The 23,326-nt window shown below is 39.3% G+C and overlaps 1 protein-coding gene across 2 annotated transcripts in view; it reads right to left on the bottom strand.

The window, feature by feature from the left end:
• MTM1 (myotubularin 1) overlaps nucleotides 1–23,118 on the bottom strand; it is a 106,269-nt gene extending 83,151 nt beyond the window's left edge. Inside the window, exon 1 of one of the 2 annotated variants that reach the window (XM_004065006.3) lies at nucleotides 23,027–23,118. The gene's annotated coding sequence lies outside the window, so the exon portion shown is untranslated. The remainder of the gene's footprint in view (nucleotides 1–23,026) is intronic. The other variant, XM_055376072.2, reaches the window with a different exon arrangement.
• Nucleotides 23,119–23,326: the final 208 nt, after the last annotated feature.

The raw sequence follows: 23,326 nt of genomic DNA, 5'->3' as shown, positions 1-23,326 counted from the left end.
ATTTTTAAAGATAATTTAGAGGCAGCCAAGCAGAATGAAAAAACAATGGACAATTTAACTCACACTATTTTCTCTTTTAAGAATTTTGTTTTCTCCAAATGATGGCAGTTTAGAGTGGCATGGATTTGATTGAAATCAAATTAGTAAGATTTGATTTAATCAGTATTTTCTAGGGAAAGTATATACTTCATTTAAATAATGCATATTCATCACAATTCAGGCATAAATGAAAGCATTATATTCAGAACATACACAAACACCATTTTAACGCAAGGATTTATTTAGACCTAAGAAGATTACAGCAACAACAGAACACTAAGTAATGCTTTGGTTATTTTATCAAAGTTTAGGACACAGATAGATACATATAAAGTCAGTGGGAGGTAAACCACATCCAATTCAACAAGGTGACTGTGGATATTTATAAATATCTTTTTGCCAGGCTGTATTAAGAGCAACCAGACACACTAACAAAATCCAGCAATGGAGAACATTAACCCATTTATGCCGGAGGTTGCAAATTATTTTTGTGAAAAATCAGACCTTGGTGATGACCTTGAGCAGCAGGATGTAAATAACTCCCACAAGCTTAGCATTCCAATAGTGGAACACTAGGCATAAATAGGTTAACACACCTTGGCACAAAATCTAGTGGGATTTAATAGCTTCACAGTACTGGCCACTGTCCTTAAGAAATAGTCAAGAGAGGTGACGAAGTCACAGAAAAAGACAGCCACCAGGATGAAGAGGTGGGGAGATGGCCAGATAGGGGCCATCTTACAAGGTTAGGACTGTCAGGATTCCCCCATGAGAGTTCAACACTACAAGGCCAAGGCTTGTGTCTGTCTGGTTCGTGGCTGTATCCTGGCGCACACTGGAACTCACAACTATCTGGTGAATGATTATGCGGCAAATATACAATACTGTGAAATGTCATGATGGGGCAAACATGTATACTAGTTCACCAAATCCCAGAACACTGGAACTAGGCAACTACCACTGATGCTTGAAAATTAACAATTAGAGCAAAATACGTCTTTATAGAAAGAGATACTCAACTTAGAAGAGCTGAAACTACCTACAGGTAGCACAATGCAAAATTAAAAGTAACTTTTTAAAAAGATTAATGAATAACACTAAAATGAATTAAATTCAGACAAAATCGTAAAATATGCTTTGAAAAACCTTTCTAACCTTAAGTTCATGTCCAAGCAAAATAACCCATTATTCTCAGAGATAGCAGAATGGATGAGATGAACTATGGAGCAAGTCAGATGTATCTGCTCTGAAATTTTTCTATTGACAAAACAAGACTATATATTAGGGGCAGATTTTCTTCAGTAACAGATATAAAACTACCTTTTAGTATAGATACTTTAATATTTAAAATGCTTCACTAATGTAAGTCAACATTTTAAAACAAAAAGTTAAATTCTTACTATCAAGTCAGTAGAAAAAATCTAAAATCCTGGTTGTACAGTCAACTCAGTCAACGTCACCACCCTGTTTATTCATGGGCCATAAAAGAATGATGAGTCTTCCTGCTATTTCTGATTTTCATGAAAAAATTTCAATTTAAAATGAATATAAAGGACGAAATCCCTCATTTTCCCTTCATTTAACTGTTTTACTACAACTCACATACCATACAGTTCACCCTTTTCAAGTGTACAATTTAAAGGTTTTTAGTATATCCAAAGTTGTGCCACCCATCACCACAATCAATTTTAGAACACTTTTATCATCCCAAAGAGAAACCCCACCCCATACCCATTAGCAGTCACCCACCACTCCCAATCCTCCAGCAACCACGAATTTGCTATCTCTATAAATTTGCCCACTTTGGGAATTTCATATAAATGAAACCGAACAATATGCAGTCTTTATGTCTAACGCTCTAATTTTTAGAGGAACACCAGACACTACTACTACTGTTAATAGTTGGATCAAGTACACATCCGAGAAATCCAAAGGTCCAGATAACATGTGCCAGTTCCACAATGAGGCTTACTTTAAAATCTCCTCAGTGAGCCTCTCTTTGTTGAATGGTTTTGATTGATCCCTGAAGTTTATAGAAGCTGGAACAGCATCGTGCTGGTGTGCACAAATGTTGCAGCTGACTACATTCAAATTCCAACTCTGCAACTCACCATTTGACCTTGAGTAGGTTATTTAACTTCTCTGGGCTTTGGTTGCTATTACCCCCATTTTACATCAACATTATTAGGTGAAACAAATGAATTAATACATTCATGAAGGGCTTGGAACCACACAGTGTATCTGTTAACAAATTACTAGTATTTTTAAAATTTTTAATTTTTATGAGCACAAAAGGATAGCTAGTGAATGCCAATGTCTTAGCCAATTCTACAAATTACTCCTGACCTTGGAAATACTAGGAGAAAAGTTAACTAATACAGGGATAGCGCACGGCTAGCAGCCACTCAGTTATAAAGTGCTTTTTGCTTAAAAAAAAAAAAAAATTACAATAATGACTCTAATAGGAAAATGGAAAGCAGTGTAGTACTTTGGAAAATGTACTAGACAGGTGTGTACAAGCCCTGGGCTGTCTCTAACTTACCAAGCAAAGAAAGCTCATCCATATCTTCGTGTACAAAATGACTATGTTAGTGTAAAGGCAGTTGGATGATAATTAGAAGCTATAGTGAAGTCTACAAAAATCAGTTACCCTTTTGGTTACAGAGTATTTCATCCCAAAGCCCTAACAATCAAGTTTTTTATCCTTTTTATTTAAAAAACAAACAAAAAAATGTTGATTTTTGGCTACCTTGGCTTTAAAGCAAAAATTAAAAGTTGATTCCGTATATATATGTTAACTACAGCATTCTAACCAGAGGTAGACTTCTATCACTTTTGATCCCCCAAAATAACCTTTGAGATAATTTAAGCCCAACCCTCTCCTGTTACAGAGGAGATGCGGGGGGCCTAGAGGGTGTGTGACAAGGTCCTGGAGTGACTTACTGGCAGGGCCAACTCTAGCCTAGGTCTCCCTGCACTGCAGAGTCCCTTCTACCTACAGAAAAGTGCTTCTAAGTGGTCTCTGGAAGGAAACCAGGTTGCACGTGACTGGTCCCAATCTCAGTAGAACAGCTTGAGACTAAGAAACATAGTTAAGAGAACTCAACTTACCCAGCCAACCAACCTTTGGGGCCTCTAAGCCACAAGAATTTTATCTGTTTTATTTATTTACAGCACCTGTAACAGTGCCTGGCACCCAAAAGATACTTAACAGGTATTTGTTAAATGAGTGAATGAACTGGGCAATTAAGGATTGGCCAAGGAACGTAACAGTTGTTGGCAGCGTAATATTTCACTTAAGCCAGAGGTTCATACAAACTTATGTTTGAAATGGTACGACAAGGCCTTGGCTGATCAGGATGGTCCAGGCAGGGTGGTTCTGGGCAGCAGATTTAAGTGTATATACTGTTATGTAGTTAACTGCAGGGTTAACTTGTACCCCTTTGAAATGATTTGCACTGAAAATAATTTGAGTAATGCTATCTTCCCTTATAGACTTTTCCATGAACATTTCAAATTAAGGTACAGCCGTCCCAGTACAGGGGGCTGGGATTGGTCAGTTGAATCTGTGGAGGCAGATACAAAAACCTCTTTCACTGCACCCTTTTTCCAGACTAAGGAACTGTTTTTCCTTTTCTGTTGAATATGAAAAACAACAATACACAAACCTGAAGCACACATTAACTAAAAACATTAAAAAATGCATGCCATTTTAACGCTTATGTTAAAAATCTAAAAGCAGCAGAACTAGAAAATAATTTTGATCTCTGCCTCATAGGGCCTTTGCAGGCAAACTGTAAACACCACGGAGAGCTCTATTTCCCATCGTCATCTGAGTTGAGATCAATGGCCCTGAGTGGTTTTTCTGAACTTTTCTGTATACAAACAAAACAGTGACAAAGGTATGCAGCTTTTGTCTTTTGATGAGCCTTAATGTGGTTTATGACTCTGTGTTGGCATTTACGTTAAGTTCAATCATGCTCTTTCTCTGGAAAGATGCTGCTTATGGAAACATACTGAGACTTAAAACTTGACTTCTAAAGTTTGTCAGAGAACAAGCAGCCTCTCCGTTCAGAATTCCAGGTCTTTCTAAGGTAGTTGTCCTTACTTAGAAGTCTGTTTTCAAAAAGATGCCAAATCTCTTTGGCAGTGGTGCTCAATACTATCAGACCCGAAACTCCCTTTATATAAAACAAATTTCTGTAAAGTCCCCTTTGCTAGGCCGAAATGAAAACCATGGATATCCTCAATCTAAACATGATAAAAAATCAATATACTGTACTAACTCCAATATAAAGGAGAAATAAAAGGACAGTGATTTATAATAAAATAATGTATTTTTCAATGAATTACACCATAACCAAAACATGCCCCCATTTCCAATTTGACCTCTAGGGGGAGCGTCACCCCCAATGAGAACCATTCACAGAGTTCTGTACCTGGAGTGCCAGTAAATACAGGATTTACTATAAATTTATTCTGATTTTTTGCATTAAAGTAGCTTGGATTGTAGGCCACCTAGGATGCAAAACAATGAAACATACCTTGAGACGTCCTCAACCAAATCACTGTGAACAAAGATAAATGTTCATATTCCAGCCATTTTGAGACCAGGTACACCATCAATTTAACACATATATTTGTTTATTTGGGGGGAAGAAGTGCTCAACTCACATGAAAATAAACTATGATCTGCAAAAGCAGAAGTTTGGTTCATTTTTATACATTTTCCTTTGAACAAGGGACTGACAAATTTTCCGTGTAAAGGGCCAGATACCGAGACACTTCTGTTGCAACTACTCAGTACTGCGTTGTAGCACTGAAGCAGCAATATGTAAATAAATGATGGGCTATATTCCAATAAAATTTTATTTACAAAAACAGGCTGTCACGCCCTGCATTAAGCTATTAAAATAATTCCCACGTGAACCGTCTTCAGCCAAAGTACATAATAATCATATTCTCTTAAACTAAAAAACTAGCTATTAACCCCACCATTGAGAGCTTGTCAAAATGCCACTATGCCCACCTACAAAACAGTGTGATACAGTTGAAGAAAAGGAAGGGATTCTGTATTCAGACCAATTTGTGTTTCGATCCCAATTCTCTCACTTAATTACTGCAGTTTCCAGTCTGTAAAATGGGTGTGATGCCAGCCCTCACAGTGCTGTCATGAGGAACAGGTAAAATTATAGCACAGCAGATGGCACAACAAAGATGCTCAAATACCAGTTCCCTTCCTCCTACCAGGATGCTTTATGCTTTTGTTTTTTTTTTTTTTTTGAGACAGAGTCTCACTCTGTCACCCAGGCTGGAGTGCAGTGGTACCACCTCAGCTCACTGTAACCTCTGCCTCCTGGGTTTGAGTGATTCTCCTGCCTCAGCCTCCTGAGTAGCTGGGATTACAGATGCGCGCCACCATGCCCAGATAATTTTTGTATTTTTAGTAGCGACAGGATTTCGCCACGTTGGCCAGGCTGGTCTTGAACCCCTGACCTCAAGTGATCCGCCCACATTGGCCTCCTCCTGTGGTGCTAGGATTACAGGCATGAGCCACCACACCCAGCCCAGTGAACTCTTAAGTCACTCCCCAAACTGGTGCTAATATGTTAGGTTGGTTGTCCACAAAATGTACCATATCCTTGATTGCCTAACCATTCTGCACACAGGTTTTCTAAGATGATCAATCTAATCTTGCCAAGACTCCAATCAGCCTTACAGTAGTTTACCTTCAAATATGCCTCCTTCCATTAAAAAAAGAAAACACTTGACTCCTAGCCCAGGGAATCTTTCTGTGAAATACTTAACATACAGATCTCATCTCATTACTTTCTATTCAGGCTCAGGTATCTAAAAATAGGCTACAAATCTAACTATATTTACTCCAAAAAAGGATCCCCCAAGTAAGTGGCTTACTGTCCACATAGACACATGTAACAGAAGCATTAGAGCTTCTTGATTTGTCTTGGTCACTTCAAATCTTAGGGCTACTATGTATTTGGTTTGATGATTCCTCTTTGAAAATTATATGATGCTATATAGTATTTCATTTAAAATCTCACTCTCTGTATAATTTTGATATTTACAATTCATTTTAAACATGATGATATACCTACCCCTATTTCTTTAAATGTTGCAAAGACCTTTGGCTAAAAATAATATAATTCAGACTCAGTGGAGAATGCATTTTGAATCATTTTTTCCAGTGGCTAGTGATGGATTTGGGCTGATCTCTTCACCCTATTTCTTGGTCCCCTCACGACAAATGGCACATCTTCAAGACAGCTGATTGGCTTTAGTGGCATGAGCTGTGGCCATGGAACAGGGTAACTTTAGAAATTCTTCATAAATTGAAAGTGATATGGTAAGTAAACTATTAGAAAAGTCAACTACTATCAGGTTATCTGTTTTTAATGTACAAAGGCTACCTAGCAATACTGCACACATTTAAACAGATCATTAAACTCACCAATGGATTTTTTAACAGTCAAATACCTGCCAGTAAACAAAGTTTTAAAATAGGAACAAGATCAAGTTCCCGTGCATCTGCCAATTCCAAAACTCATGAACCCAGCTGATCTGCTCAATGAAAAAAACTGCATTTTATTGAACTATTTTCCCCTGTGAGAACTATTCACAAAAAGTACATTTTAAATTTATAAGTAAACAGTTACTTATTTAGCAAAAGTTAAAACAGTAATTGTTGAAGAATAGAAATGTATAAATAGTTATAACTATGATAGTAACAAAGGTGCCAGATCAAAACATCTCCTTACTTTCCAAGAACCTTCTCAGGTCTGGGCTAAAGGACCCCAAAGAAAAGCCCAGGCATTGGGCATTACTGATGAAGATTCTTCCGAGCAGAATCAGTAGTGGAGGAGGGGGGAAAAAAGGAACTCTAGAGTGGATGTGCACAGTATCTAGAAAACTGAAGAGAGGAGAAAAGGTTGGAGATAACCTGCCATTTGAAACAATTCCTCTAGGTACTCTCATTTGAAGGCAGAAGCGGGGGCTTCATTGGCATATGCTTTGTTGGCATTTACCTGCTTCAAAACATGGAAAGCTTTTCCTGACCTCCCCCCCCTACACACACATACACACACACACACTCTTTCTCTCTCTCTCTCTCTCTCTCCACTTCTCTGTACACCATACATATTTCTAATATAGTCAGCCCTCCACATCCAGGAGTTCCACATCTAGGGATTCAACCAACTGAGGATCAAAAATATTTGGGAAGAAACACAAAAAACAGTATGACAAAAAATAATACAAATACAAATAATACAAATAGAAAAATACTTCAAATACTAATTTTTATTTGTATTTACATAGCATTTCCATTGTATTAGGTATTATAAGTAATCTATAGAGGACTGAAAGTACACAGGAGGATATGCAAGGTTATATGCAAATACTATGCCATTTTATATCAAGGACTTGGGCATCCAAGGATTTTGGTATCCTCAGGGGTCCTGGAACCAGTTTCCCGCAAATACCAAGGGACGATTGTATTTCATTTCTCACCCTGTACTTATGCCTTGACATTTTGTGTCCCGTCTCTTAGATTTCTAGAACTTCCTAAGGCCAAGGACCATGTTTTCCATTCTGGCACCAGCACAAAGCACAGTTTGTTTCAGTGAAGAAACAAATGTAGCATCACCCTCAAACTTTCATGACTTTGGAAAAGTTAGTCATCAGTCATTAAAGGTACTCCAACCTACCTCCCTAGGGCTGATTTTTAGGTTTATAATTCCCTTGCATATCTTTAAAATTTTCCACATGTATACATCCCTAAATAATATGATTTTCCATGTTTCTGAAGTTTTATGTAAATGGAATCATTATATATTCTTCTGCCACTTGCTTTTCTCACATAGTGTTGAGAGAGTCATAAATGTTGATGCATATAGTTGTGTTCCACTCATTTTCACAGCTGCATAGCAGTCCACTGCTTTGCACTTGGTTTTTCCATTCTCCTCCCAGTGATCATTTGAGCTGTTTCCAGGTTTCACTTAGGAACAGTGCTGTTATAAGCATTTTTGGAAATGTCTCCCATTCCTAGCATGCATGTAAGAACTGTATTTTTGTGCCAGATTTTCATATATATATATATATATATATATATATATATGAAAATATATATTTGCTGCCATATATAAATATATATTTGCTGCCAGATCAGGTATGGGAAATATATATTTAATATATATTTAATATATATTATATATATTAAATATATTTAATATATATTTAATATATTTAATATATTTTATATATATTAAATATACTAAATATATTTAATATATATTAAATATATATATTTAATATATATTAAATATATATTAATTTAATATATATTAATTTATATATAATATAATTTATATATAATATAAATTATATATATTTATAAATTATATATAATATATAATTTATATATATTTATAATTTATATATAATATATATAATTTATATTATATATAATTTATATATATTTATAATTTATATATATTTATAATTTATATATATTTATAATTTATATATAATATATAATTTATATAATTTATAATTTATATATATATAATTTAATATATATTTAAATACATAAATTATAAATTATATCAATTATATTTAAATATATAAATATGTATTTATATTTATATATTTAAATCAAAGTATCTGGAGAAGATGGATAATAGATGAAAACACAGGCAAATCCACCGTTTGAAATGAAATCCCAAGCTTGTCAACACTCTAATTCAAGCAGATGGGCAGTCTATTGGTGTCCTGGGGCTGCTGTAAAGAAGTCCCACAAACTGGATGGCCTAAAAGAACAGAAATAAATTCTCTCACAGTTCTGGAGGCCCAAAGTCCAAAATCAAGGTGTCAGCTAGGCCATGTGCCATCTGGAGCCTCTAGGGGAGAATGCTTCCTTGCCTCTCCCTAGCTTCTGGTGGTGGCTCCAATCCTTGGCATTCCTTGGCTTGCAGCTTCACCACTCCAATCTCTCTGCCTGTTGTCACATGGCTTTCTCCCTGTGTGTCTGTGTTTTCACATGGTGCTTTCCTCTTTCATAAGGACCCCAGTCATGCTGGATGAGGAGTCCACCCTACTCCAGTGCTCCATGACCTCATCTTAACTAACTACAACTGCAGTAACAAACGAGACCACAGTCTGAGGAAATAGGGACTAGGGCTTCAGTATATCTTTTTAGGGGACACAATTCAACCCATAATAGGCAGGAGGTTGGCTACAGAAATTAACAATCGACAAAATGGTCATGTCAACATATGGTTACATTCAGAACAATTTCATTTGTCAATCTATCCATAAGCATTCAATGAATACCTATTAAATTAACTAGTACTGAAATAATAATATGGTTTTTTAGAAGAAATAATGAAATGACAACAAGCCAATCATTCTGAGATACTCCTAACTCAGCATATATCGTTATTTAATCTTGTTTCCAAAGAGTTCACAATCAGTAACTATATAGTGGGCAGCTACTCTGGACCACAATGGAGAGTTCCCCCTCCCCTCAACCAAAAAAATTTGAGATATGTCTTCAAGGAGCTAAAAACTGAGTTGGGAAGATGACAAACAAATGTTTAGATAACAATAAAGATAATTAATATGTATAAAAAAGGTTAAATAGTAATAAAGACAATAACAGAGGTAATACAATTAAAGCAAAACAGAGTATCTGCTTATGCTAATGACCACTGCTTTCATTTACTGATCATCTACTACCTGTCAGCCATTGTTCTAATCACAGATTAAGTCATTTAATCCCCACCAAAACCTTAAAAGGCAACTAGGTATTACTATCATCATATGACAACTGACAAACACAAGGAACAGGAAGGTTAAACAATTTGTCTGCTAATAACTGTCAAAGGTGGAACTGAAATCTAGGCAATCTGACCGGCCCTCTCATCCACTAACAGATAGATATCTGTCATTCTCATTCTGTCATAGATGATCATATTAAAATGAGGACATCATGCCTCCTGCTTGCACAGCTGGATAAAAAAAATCTTTTCGTAATTTCATCCACGTGATAAAATCTGATGGTCACAAAGAAGAACCCTAGACTTCACTTTAAAGATGAGTCAACAAATAGGCTTTTTCCCCTGAAATCCATGTCTGTGAGTCACTGAAACAGCACAACCCTTGATTGTCTACTATTTATTTGTATCCACTTAGTCTTTATTAAAACTATCTTTTAAAAGGAGAAAGTTTTTATTACTAGTGCACAAAATACCCCATGAGGTGCAACTATGATGTAATGAGGCATTTGTTAAAAAGCCTGTCAGATCATATATAGCTGAGTTATTCTTCAAAGTAGTCCCCTTTGATGGTGTACACAAATTCCAGCAATGTGGCCACTGTTCAAAGTATTCTTTGAATTATTCTTTTGAAACTGCCTTTGGAATTTAAAGCTACATAAGGTACCATCTCATGAACTTTAATCATATCTTAATTTTTAAACCAAAACCAATGCTCCACACAGCACCGGTGCCCATTCTATATATTAATAGAGGTGATACAAAATGATTTTGGCCTAGAGCCTTTGAGGATATTTTTTTTTAAGGTGCGAGGATATTTTTTTAAAGGTACCATGGTCTCTGAAGTCAATCCAAAGAAGAGTTCCAAAATACATTGAATAATTTGGATTTGGAACTTCCTGACCTTCCTCTACATGGGGCTTTTGGAACGCTGCCTAGGGTCTTTTGATTGTTGAGAATGTTGGGCTTGATACATCTTAATTAGTCCTAACTTGCAAGAGCAGGTTGACCTTGAAGGTTAGCAGAGATAAGTAGTAGGAGTAGCAGCTTGCCCAACAGGCAGTTTGCCATAGTAGAGAAGGAGTATGCAAAGGGAATCCCCAAAGATGGCTTAATTAGGATCCTGGGAGAATCAGAAGGAGAAAGACTTGCCATGACCTAGAGAGTACGGACAATAGTTATCTTCATACTTGGAGCAGTTATTTCTTCCAGTCACAAATACAAACAACCACCTATCCTTGTTACAGAAGAAGGTGAAAGGACTGAATGTACATATTTTTATAACTTGGCACTATTGGCAGACAAGGTTTCACAGATGGGGAAGAAATAACCTAAAAAAAAAAAGGCAGAAATAAAAAAGGCAAGAAGATGAAGAAGAACCAAAACCAGTGTTAAAAGAATGGCAAGGAAAGAGAGGATGAAGAAATTCCAGTTCTAAAATAATGATACATGTGAATCTCGCAGAGAAGTTCTATGTCTTTTGAAGGAGCAGTATATGCTGCTCCATAAAGAATTCCCAAGCTCCAGATGGAAATTCTGTTATCGACACTAGGAGGAAAAGCTGGGTAGTGGTGGTTAAGAATGGGTATAAATGTGGTGATGTGTATAGTCAGTAAGACTATTCATGAGGTGTGCTATCTTCCTGAAGATTGTATCTGAGACGTGGCTTCTATTAACGTAATTCAACATCTATCCATGATTTTTAAAAACACCCTCAGGAAATCAGGAATTGTCAAGGGCACCTATGAAAAACCTTCAGCTGACATCACACTTAGAAAGCATTTCTTCTTTCACCAATAAGAGTGGGAACAAGGCAAGGACGGTCACTCTTACCACTTGTATTTAACATCTTTTAGAGCTTCTAGCAAGTTCAAAACATATAACATATTGGAAAAAAGTAAAACTGTATTTACAGACAACATAATCATGTATGCAAAAAAAATCCTAAGAATACTACAAAAAAACTACTAGAATAAGTAAATTTAGTAAGGCTGCATAAAACACAAAGCCAATATAAAAATTAATTATATTTGTATTGTTAGCAATGAACATATGAACACTGAAATATAAAAATACTGGCCCAGTGCTATGGTTCATGCCTGAAATCTCAGTACTTTGGGAGGCTGAGGCAGGAGGACTACTTGAGCCCAGGAAGTTGAGACCAGCCTGGGCAATACAGCAAGACCCTATCTCTACAAAACATAAAAAAAAAAAATTAGCTGGGCATGGGGGCATGCACCTGTAGTCTTCAGCTACTTGAGAGGCTGAGGAGGGAGGATCACTTTAGCCCAGGAGGTTGAGGCTACAGCGAGCCACCATCATGCCACTGCACTCCAGCTTAGGTAACAGAACAAGACCCTGTCTCAAAAAACTTTATTTTAAAAATGTCATTTGCAATACCAAAAAAAAAAGGGAAACACTGAACAAAATACGTACAAGAATCACACACTGAAAGCTACAAAACATTGCTGAGAGAAATTAAAGACCTAAATACACAGAGAAATATTGCATGCTTGGGCCAGGTGTGGTGGCTTATGCCTATAATCCCAGCACTTTGGGAGGATGAGGCAGGCAGATTACCTGAGGTCAGGAGTTCAAGACCAGCCTGACCAACATGGAGAAACCCCGTCTCTACTAAAAATACAAAATTAGCTGGGTGTGGTGGCGGGTGCCTGTAATCCCAGCTACTCAGGAGGTTGAGGCAGGAGAATCGCTTGAACCCAGGAGGCAGAGGTTGCAGTGAGCTGAGATTGCACCATTGCACTCCAGCCTGGGCAACAAAAGCGAAACTCCATCTCAAAACAAAAATATACAGATAGATAGATAGATAGATAGATAGATAGATAGATAGATAGATAGATATAGATATATAGATACATATCGCATGCTCAAGGATCAAAGACTCCTAATTGTCATGATGTCAATATTGATCTACAAAGTCAATGAAATCCCTATCAAAATCCCAACAGGCTTGGACAAGATGATTCCAAAATTTGTATGGAAAGGCAAGCGACCAAGAATATTCAAAACAATCTTGAAAAGAAAAAAAAAAAAGTTGCAGTACTTCCACTACCTGATCCCCAGACTTATTATAATGCCTCAGTAATCAAGACACTGCAGTACTGGTATAAGGATAGACATACAGATCAATGGAACAGAACAGAGACTATAATTAGGCCCTTCTTTTTGAGGTCCTAGCAATGGTCAATCGATTTTCAACAAAATTACCAAAATGTGTGGGCCTTTTCCCACAAATGATGCTGAACAGTTTGATGTCCATATGGAAAAATAAATGAATCTTTACCCTTACTTCACAAAATATACAAAATTAACTTGAAATGGAACACAGACATACTAGTTTTATATTGCTGAATAACAAACTTAGCAGCCATAAACAGCACACATTTATCATCTCACAGTTTCTGTGGGTCAGGTGTCCAGGCACAGCTTAGCTGGGTCCTCTGCTCAGGGTCTCACAAAGTTGCAATCAAGGTAATGGCCAGGCTGCATTCTCATCTGGAGGCTCAACTGGGGAAAATCTGCTTCCAAGCTCATTCAGAGTGTTGGCAGAACTAATTTCCTTTAGGCTGCATGGTTGAGGGCCCTGGCTTTTTGCTAAGAAGCTTTTAGTTCCTAGAGACCACCTGCAGTTCCTTTCTATGTGGCCTTCCTCAATGTGGCTGCTCACATCAACAAGTCAGCAAAGAGAATCTCACCTCGGGGAGGACCCAGACCTTCTTTTAAGGGTTTTGTGCTGATTAATTCAGGCCTACCCAGGATAACTTCTCTTTTGATTAATTCAAAATCTACTGGTTGTGACCTTAATTATATCTGTAGAATCCCTACACTTTTTCCATATTCTAGTCTATATTCTAGAAGCAAGTCACAGGTCCTGCTCACACTCAAGGGAAGGGGATCACACAGGTATAAACACCAGGGGCTGGAAAGATCTGTCTGCCAAAACAGATCTAAACATAAGAGCAGGACTAAAAAAGTTCTGGAAGGAACACAGGGGAAAATTTTTGTGAACTTAGGTTAAGTAAAGATTTCTTAAAACACAAAAACTCAAACCATAACAGGGGAAAAAGTAAATAGGACTTCATCAAAATCAAAACTCCTTGCTCTTGCACAGGCACAGTTAAGAAAATGAAAGACAAACCACAGTTTGAGAGAACATGCTTGCAAATCACATATCTGATGAAGTACTTGTATCCAGAATATAAAAAGAACCCTCACAACTTCAGACAGACAATCCAATTTAATAAGAAATGGGCAAAAGATTTCAGCAAATACTTCACCAAAGAAGATAAACTTAATGGCCAACAAGCACATAAAGACATGCTCACTATTACTAGTCACTAGGAATTTGTAAGTTAAAAATACAATGAGATACCATTATACACCCAGTCAAATGGCTAACATTTTAAAGGCAGACAATTAAAGCCAGTAGGAATGCAAAATGGCACAATGGCATGGCCACTTTGAAAAACAGTTTGACAGTTCCTTGTAAAGTTAAACATACACTAAACATATGGCCCAGCAATGCCACACCTAAGTATTTACACGAAGCAAATAAAAGCATGAGTCCACACAAAGACTTGTATGTGAATGTTCATGGCAGCTTTTTTTCAAAATGGCCAAAAACTGAATCAACTCAAATGATCAACTACTGAATGAATAAATTACATTATAACCATACTATGGAATACTACTCAGCAACAGAAAGTCAGGAACTGCTGATACATGCAACAACACAAAAATGAATATAAAAAGCAGTATGCTAAGTGAAAGAAGCCAGCCACAAAAATACCACATAAGCCTATCCTTGACAAACTTCAAAGAACTACGAGTGTTCACATCATATTCTTTCACCATAATGCAGTTAAGTTGTAAATCAGTTTTGAAAATACCTAGAAAATACATTTGTAAGTAAAAATGTACTTCTAAACAGCTCACAGATGAATGAAATAATCATAATAGAAAATAGAAAATATCACAACTAAATAATCATGAAAATACTATGTTTTGAAACATCCAAACAGCAGAATAAATCTAAAGAAAGGAGGAGAAAATGAAGAATGATTCCTGGTATATTCTTTAAGTGAAAACGGCAAGAGGCTGAATAGTGTATGAAATATGTTTTTGTGCAAGAAAAGGGGAAAATACATGTACATGCTTGCTCAAATTTGCAAAAGATACTTAGAAGAACAAACTAATAAAATTGATCATCTACAGGGGGAAAAGAAACAGAATACCTGGTCAGAGATGGGGTGAAAGCAAGACTTTTCTGAATATACCCTGAAATAAATTTGACTTTAAAATCATATAAAGTTTTTACTCGTTAAAAATTAATCAAAAAAGCGGGGGAAAAGCCCTAAAAGGGAAACAAATGAACATAATTATATTATCAAGTTGGTGCCATAACCACAACTGACAAACCTCTGGTTAGACTAATAAAGAAAAAAGGAGGGCACAAACAAACAATAGTAGGATGCAGGAATGAAAAGACAGACACAGCTACAGATTTGGCAGACATTTGCTGGTAGTTTATAATCTTCCAGGCCCAGGCAGCTCTATGTGCAAGTTCTAGCAACATTCAAGGAACCAGTAACTCCAATCTTATACAAACTTCCAGAGAACAGAAAAAGCGAATACCTCAACTCACTTTATAAGGCTAGCATAAGCATGATACTAAACTAGACCAAGACAGCACAGGAAAACTAATACCAAATCTTATGTATATAAGATGTAAAAATCCTAAAGAAAGTATTAGCAATCAAACCCAGCAGTAAGAAAGAACATGACCCTGTTGAGTTTATTCCAGCAATACAAACTTAGTTAATGCGACAAAGTTATATTAGAAAATCCCTTAAAATAGCCTACCACATTAACAAGTTCAAGGAGGGAAAACACAGGTCCTCCCTCACGCCTGTAATCCTAAGCACTTTGGGAGACTGAGGCAGGAGAATTGCTTGAGGACAGGAGTTTGAGACCAGCCTGGGTAACACAGTAAGAAGCCCTCTCTACAAAAACACAAACCAAAAACCTATCTCTATAAAGGAAGAAAAGGGGTTTGATAAAACTCAACATCCACTTATGACCAAAAAAAAATGTACACTATAAGTGCCCCTACACAAAACCTAGAGTAAACATAATACTTTATGGTGAAACATTGAAAGCAAGAGCCTTCTCAAGTAAAGATCTTGGGCCCCACCCCAGACCTACTGAATCAGAAACTCCAGGCATCACGCCAGGAATTTGTAGTTTTGCAAAAACCCCTCAGGTGATTATGATGTGGCTTGCTGCTCTGAGTGGGAGCCACAGAGCAACACTGTTGGCATCACCTGGGAGCTTGATGGAAATGAGAAGAAAAAGCTCTCCGGGCCCATCCCGGAACCACTGAGTCAGAATCTGTGTTTCAACTCGAAGTCCAGGTGATTCATAAGGCAATGAAGTTGGAGAAGCACTCCTGGTAGTGCTGCACGCTAGGACCACTTTTTAAAAATGCAGATGTCAGAGTCTCAGCCCAGATCAATTAAGTTCGAATATCTGTGGGCGATGCCCAGGGCAGCAAGTATGTAAAACTCCCCAAGTGATTCTAATGAGCAGCAGGAAAGGCAATCCCCTGGTCCGTGGTATTCCCTCTATGAGGAAACTTCTGTTTAGGGACTCTGCACCCGCTCTGAAAAGCCAGAGAAGAAAGAGGCATTCCTCGAGTTCTTTGAAGTTCCCCTCAAGAAAGATTGCATTTCATACATATACCAACGGTGCCTTTTTAATATGGCTTACAAAACTAAAAACTGAAACCGAGAAAAAACCCTGTAGTCATGAGAGCTGCAGGAAGTTGCAGCGGAGGCTGCAAACCCAGAAGTCAGACTTGCCTGGGTTCAAATCCTGATATTGCTGCTTCCTAAACGCTTCAGCTTAGACCTAACCTCTCTGAAACTCAGTGGGGATCTTAACAGTTTTTACCTCAAAGCGATGCTGTGAGGATTCATATGAGACCTGATGTAAAAGCACTGGGCTAAGGACTTGGCAAAGATTACACCTAATATTAATGTAAGTTATGACTGAGGCGGCTATTTAAGCATTGACAGTGAATCTGATGAAATCCTCAGCAAATCAAGACCAAATGTATCTCTCCACAGCTGTAGCTCCTGAACACTTGAACTGTGGCTAATCCAAACTGAGATGGGCTATAATGTAAAATATACACCTGATTGACAATTTAGTACCAAAAAAGGAAAAACGTGTCATTATTATGTCAATGACACATTGAAATATTTCGCATATGCTGTGTTAAATATATTAAAATTGATTTCACCTGTTTCTTTACTTGTTCAATGTGGCTACTAGAAAATTTTAAATTACACATTCTCTATTGGCTAGCGCTATCTTAAAGGACTGGGAAGCCAGGATATGAGCTGGTACTATTAGACTATTTCCGAACTTTAATTTACTGCAAAATCACCTGGGGGCCTCATTAAAATTCACATTCAGCTTAAGGAGTCGCTGGTGGGTCTCAGTGGGTGAGGATGGGCCTTGAAATTCTGCCTGTTTCACCAGCTCCCGGGGAGCAAGGGCAATCCCCATCAATAAGAAAAACCTGTTTCATGCCATAGGCATAATGGGAATCTCTGGAGAGATTATTAGAGTTGATATAGTGAAGGAAGGACATGTCCAGCAGAGTTAGACTCAGCTTCCACTTTGAAAAAATCAGTTCTCTCTCCAAGCAAGGGATTCAAAGAGGTGGGGGCCAGCACCAACGGTCAGTCCTCCCTTTGTTAGGGCAGTAGGGACCTGTGCTTTCTCTCCCAGATCCAGAACCACTGACATGGGCAAGGAACACCTCAGAACCAGGAAACTCAAAATGGAATACTGGCTGGGGTTTCTCATATCCTCCTAGTCACATAACCCGTTAACCGCAGCGCCCTCCTGGGGTCTCACTGAAACCAAGTGCAAACTTTCCTTCTTACTGTTATCCACAAACAGTATTTCATGTCATGGCCAAGTGTCACTGCTGTGCAGGCAGGTACATTTCTTATTTCAGTAAAACAGCTTGGGCCAATTCCAGGCCTGCTGGATTCCAGCATAGTACCTATTCTCCTAAATCCCCACCTAAGTTGTCTCAGGGCCATAAAGCAATTTAAAAGTCATATAAGGGAATTTAAAGCACCACCACCTGATGCTAAGAATCTACCTTATAACCCACCTCTGCCTCTACATCTCCCAAGAAGGGGAAAGGATAACTGATGTAGCAATCCATTACATTCCAAGCAAAAGGCTCTGGGAAATAAACAATGCTTCCTTCTCACAAAAAAGTTCAAGGACATGCTATCAAAATATAACCATTATCACATGCTAAAGAAAGGGCATTGCTGTGTGCTGTCAGGGTTTGGAGGCAAGGGGAGAAGAGCTGAATGAGTTACAAACAACTTTTATTTTTACTTTCAATTATTCCCCCTTCAACTTCCCACCCCAAACATACTAGCAAGCAAAGCAAAAACTAATCTGTACTCAAACTGCTCATGCCAAGAGTTCAAAAATCAAGAAGCTGAGAAGAAAAGGGTGGCAAGACAATGACTGATTCAAAGAACTTTCTCATTTGCTATTTGACCACGGCAAGAAAGGTTAAGCATGAGCTCCATTTCATCTGGCAGACAGGGAGCATGATCTCTAGATATGCAACAGAATTGGTTACAATGATCATGTGTGAACAATTCTAAGCTGGCCTCCTTTGTCTAGTTCAAGTTAAATAATGTTTACTAAATGTCTACTGTGTGTATAGGACCATCTTAGGTTTCAGACAATCAGAAAAAATATCTCCAACCTCGCCCTTTTTATTACAATCATAGAAAATGAAAAACATACTGAAATATGTAGGAGTTACCTATTAAGACAAACAGTCAAGGAACAGCAATACTAAACTAATACAAGTACATGAAATTCATTGCAAAGTGCAACTTATAGAGACATTTCAAGATACTGAGAAACAACTTTAACGAGAAAAGGCCGCTCAGGCGCCCGCCCTATCACTCAGGAGCCCGCCCTGTTCCAGCAAGGAGGATGGTACAGACCTGGGGAGCTATCAACGATCTCTTCCACCAGAGCCTGGATCGCTTTTTATTCTAACCCCAGAAGCACAAGCATCCAGTCTAGTATGGACTCAGGAGCCGCGGTCAGGTCTCGGTTGGAAAAGAGAAAGTCTTCCATTCTGAGACACTTGGGAGAGGGAGGCAACATTCCCTGAGGCTGAGCTTGCCTTGCTGTCACCCTGTGATTGTTGGTTATACACTACTACCATTTTAGGAATACACAAAACAAAAACTTGTTATGGTATACCAGTGACATCAGGCCCCTATGAAAGAGGCAATATAAATACCTGCATATTTTAATGATGACAGAAGAGGGAGATTGAGGCAGAGAGGCCACACCTACAGCCACAGGGAAGACAGTCCAAGAACAGGAAGGACAACTGCCCTCTTATACCAGTTCTCCAAATAGCAACTGCTTATACAACACATTCATGCAATAATAATAATGCTGCACACTTTACAAAGGGCTCTGAGGCACATTTGATTCTCTGACGAACTCTGGAAACTTGGCAGGGCAGGTTTTATTAGCTCTATCTTACAGATGGAAGAGCCACTAGCAGCAAGGTTAAATGACTTGTCCAGTGACACAGAATTAAGGAAGAGAACTGGGACCTGAACTGAGCTTCTGGAATCCAAATGCAGGAAGCTTTCTACCACCTCACACAAACAAAAGGCTCATTTACCATAGTTCCTCTGGTAGAAATAGAAAGCACTAGTAGTACACGATGCCAATTATCTAAAGAGATGCCTCCACATTCTTAAAAAGAAAAAGATGAGACTGTCGTGGTACTCACAGTGGAAAAATACACTGCAAAGATTTCCAATGAAAAATCTTCCCCCAACTACACGATGACAACGGGACCTAACTCAGTAACTCCTACTGGGTCTCCTGATACACTCTCACTTTCAAGGCAGATAAACTAGAAGAAGGCCTCTCTTGCTCTATTATTGTTTGTAGCAACAAAATTTGGCCTCAAGAAATTTCTAAGTCCAAATGGTAAAGGGAATATAGCACTGCAAGAACTGAGGACACTGCTGCCAGCGTCACCTGGAACCAAAAGCTCGTGCCAACAAGGAAATGCAGAGAAATGTCGAGAAAAGCAAACTACTGGATTCCAAAAGTTTATTAAGACATAGCTAGAATAATGTTTTTTCTTAAAAACAAAAGAGTTCCATATCGTCCAAGTCAATAACAGCTTTTCTTTAGTGTCTACTACATGCAAGGCACTTTTCTAAGCACTTAGCATAGATTATTCACTCAGTCCCTCCAGCAACCCTTTGAGAAAGGTACTATTATTATTTTCATTTGACAGATAAGGAAACTAAAGCACAGAGTTAAGTACCTTGCCTAAAGTCACACAGATAATATTAGGTCCAGGATTCAAATTGGGGCAGCCTGCCCAATCCAGAGTCAAAATCTTCTAGGCAAATGACGGTCCCTATCCCCCACATCTGCTAAAAAGGAAATAAAGAACTAGAAAACTAGAAAATAATGAAAGCAGAACTTCAAAGAGGTCAAAAACAGGAAAGGAAAATTACTAAAGAATAATGAAAACAATGTATTATGCTGTTACAAAATCGAATAAACTTTAGAAATGAGAAACTCCAGCCTTTGAAATCCTCTGGTTACCCCTTTAAAATGTCACCTATTAATCGTTGAAGAGTCTCCACTTTTCTCTTTATTTTGGAGCCCTCAATAAGAGCAAGAACCATGTGTTTTCAGTGGTTTCTAAGTAACTACATTTTGTTAATCTGCCTCTCATTTTGGAACAAAAAATATTAAAGTATTTTTTGTAACTTTAATTATTTTTCAGACCTGTAAAAGTTTAAAATTTTGCTTTGAAGCCATTGAACATACAGAATATGAGAGAACTTAGAAGGTATTAAACAGATGAGCTTTTACAGTCAACTCTCATTAATGCCATTTTATTAGTGAGCACTCTTGTTCCTAAGAATGAGTGCTTCTTTTCTCTTGAGCTATTTCAAAATGAACTAGTTTCTTTACAAACCACACAAGGACTGATGATCATTTCAGATAAGAGGTTCACAGTACAAACCATTGCACAGGAAGAGAAACCCTTGTGCAAGGTAGCCTGAGAGTCCAGCAGACACTGGCATGAAATCAACAACCAATATTGACCTCAGTAGAGCTTTCTGTAGCTACAGTGAGCTATCTAACTACGAAAACAGCAAAGGATTTGAAAAATACCTCTCTAGGTATTTGAAATCACTTACTGTTTGCATGTAAGGGGGGGGGGAAATGTGAGTAAAAATGAGGCTGGGATGAGCTTACCATCTAAAAGACACTCATTGGAGAAATGATGACTCCAAAAAATCTCTTTGATTTAGAGATTTACTTTTGGATTTCTTTCCTTTAATGGAGCAGCAGCTGGCAATCTAAAACTAGAAATTCAAAGTAATGCCCAAGTCATTCTCAATCATGCCAGCCTGTTTTACTGCCATTGTAAGGTTTCAGAGCTCTATTTTTTCTCATAGCGTTCATCTCTGCCAGAAAATATATCATTGTTTATTTTTTTATTGTGTGCCTCCCCACATATAAACTCTATAAGGCAGGGACCTCAGCAGTGGGGCTCTTTGCTGTCTTCCCAGTGCCCACCGTTGGCATTCTTGTGTTTGACGAATGAATGAAACCATCGACAACTTAATAAATGTAGTTAGAACTTTAAGAGACCAATCATTTACTAACTACACTAGAATCTACAAGCCCCCCGTGAATGTTATCCACCCTCAAGCACCTGGGAGGCTACTATACACTGGTGCTGCAGGCAGCACCACTGGTTCAAATCTCCCCCATGGTGTGGAATCTCTGAAAAGTAGATTTGATTTTGTGAAGCAGCCAAAAGCCATTCAGAATCAAATCTGGTGAATACATGATCGTGCCCAATATATATGTTGGATGAAGGCAAACGCGTCTGCAAAGTAACAGGCCTGATTGTCTTATTTGGTTGGTAAACCGATTTTGAAGGAAATTCAAAATGGTTTGCAGTCTAGCAAAATTGCTTAGAGTCTCAAGACTCTAAGGTGCTTATTTCACAAGGAATAATACTGAGCTGTGGTAAAAAGAATCCAGACTAGACAGACACCAAGATACCCCCAAAGAGCTGGCTTGTGATATTAGCTTTGCCATTAAGTTGCCCTGAAGCCCGGGACATATTAGTTACCCTCTCTGGGCCTCAGTTCCCCCATCCAGGAAACAAATGAACAATGTAAAACTTCAGGGTGCCAGTCAATTCTAAAATGCTATAATTTTATTCTCGTGAAGATCTGGTGTATCTGTTTCAAAACCAGTCGCAACCCACTTCGCCTCAAACGATGCGTGCGTCTATAAAGCTCTAATATAATTTTTGCAGCAGATTCACTTCTTACTTGCTTAGGCAAATACTAAAATTAGTTTTCACTTCCTGAGCGCAGCAAAAGACAGTTAAGGGAGGCAACCCGGCCACGGGCGCTTGCTCGTGCCTGTACATACTTCCGACTGCGTATCAGGGAACTAACCGTTCCCTCTAAGATCTTCCCTCAACTGTTGCAAAAGCAGATAAACCTCTCGTGTATGACACAGAAACACTGGCCGAGAGCGGCCATCGAGGCTTCGCGGCCAGTGCCGGGCTGCGGCCGCTCCGCAGGGCCCACCGGGGATGCGGCGGACGCCCGCTCCGTGCGGAGGGCCAAGGCGAGGACCAGTCGCGGAGCGTCGCCGGGGAGGCAGGGCGGACGGCCGGCCCACTCACCGCCCCGGGACAGGGAAGCAAAGTCCAGGCAGTGGCTGAGACGTCCGCCCCCAGCTCCACGGCCAGCCAACCCCTACCCCCGTCCCGACCTTCGCCCGCCGCCGGCCGGCCACCTTGGGCGGGGAGAACGGGAGGAAGCCGGAGGTACCTGCCTGCTGCTCCCTGGCCTCAGCCCTGCCCCGCGGGGACAGCGACGGCGCTTGGACGAAACCCCCACCCAACCCTGACGGTGCGGCAAGGCCCCGCGCGACCCGCTGGCCCAAGGAGTCCCAACTTCCTCCTCCCGATCCCCTCACCACGGGCCCCCGCAGTGCCCGGCTCCGAGCCAGGCCAGCCGTGAGCGCGCACCCACCTCGGGCTCCGGGCGCCACCGCCGTTGCCAGGCTGCTCGGCTGCCGGGCCCTGCTCCGCCCCCTCTGGGGTCCGCCCCCCACGGCCTGCCCGCCCCCGGCCACCGCCCGCTGCCCTCCTCCCCGTGCCGGTTGGCGGGACTGCATCACGTGACGGGGCAGGGGGCAGGAAGAGTGCGCCGGGTCGACCTGGGGAGCAGCTCCGAAGGGCGGGGCTCTTCGCCCGAGAGGCTGCTGGGAAGCCCATTTTGAAGGGTCCGACGCATGGAGGCAGCTGGGAATTGTAGTTCGCAATATGGTGC

The sequence above is a fragment of the Gorilla gorilla genome, chromosome X, assembly GCF_029281585.2.
Source record: "Gorilla gorilla gorilla isolate KB3781 chromosome X, NHGRI_mGorGor1-v2.1_pri, whole genome shotgun sequence".
Taxonomy (NCBI): Eukaryota; Metazoa; Chordata; class Mammalia; order Primates; family Hominidae; genus Gorilla; species Gorilla gorilla.
This window is presented reverse-complemented; position numbering and strand designations above follow the sequence as displayed.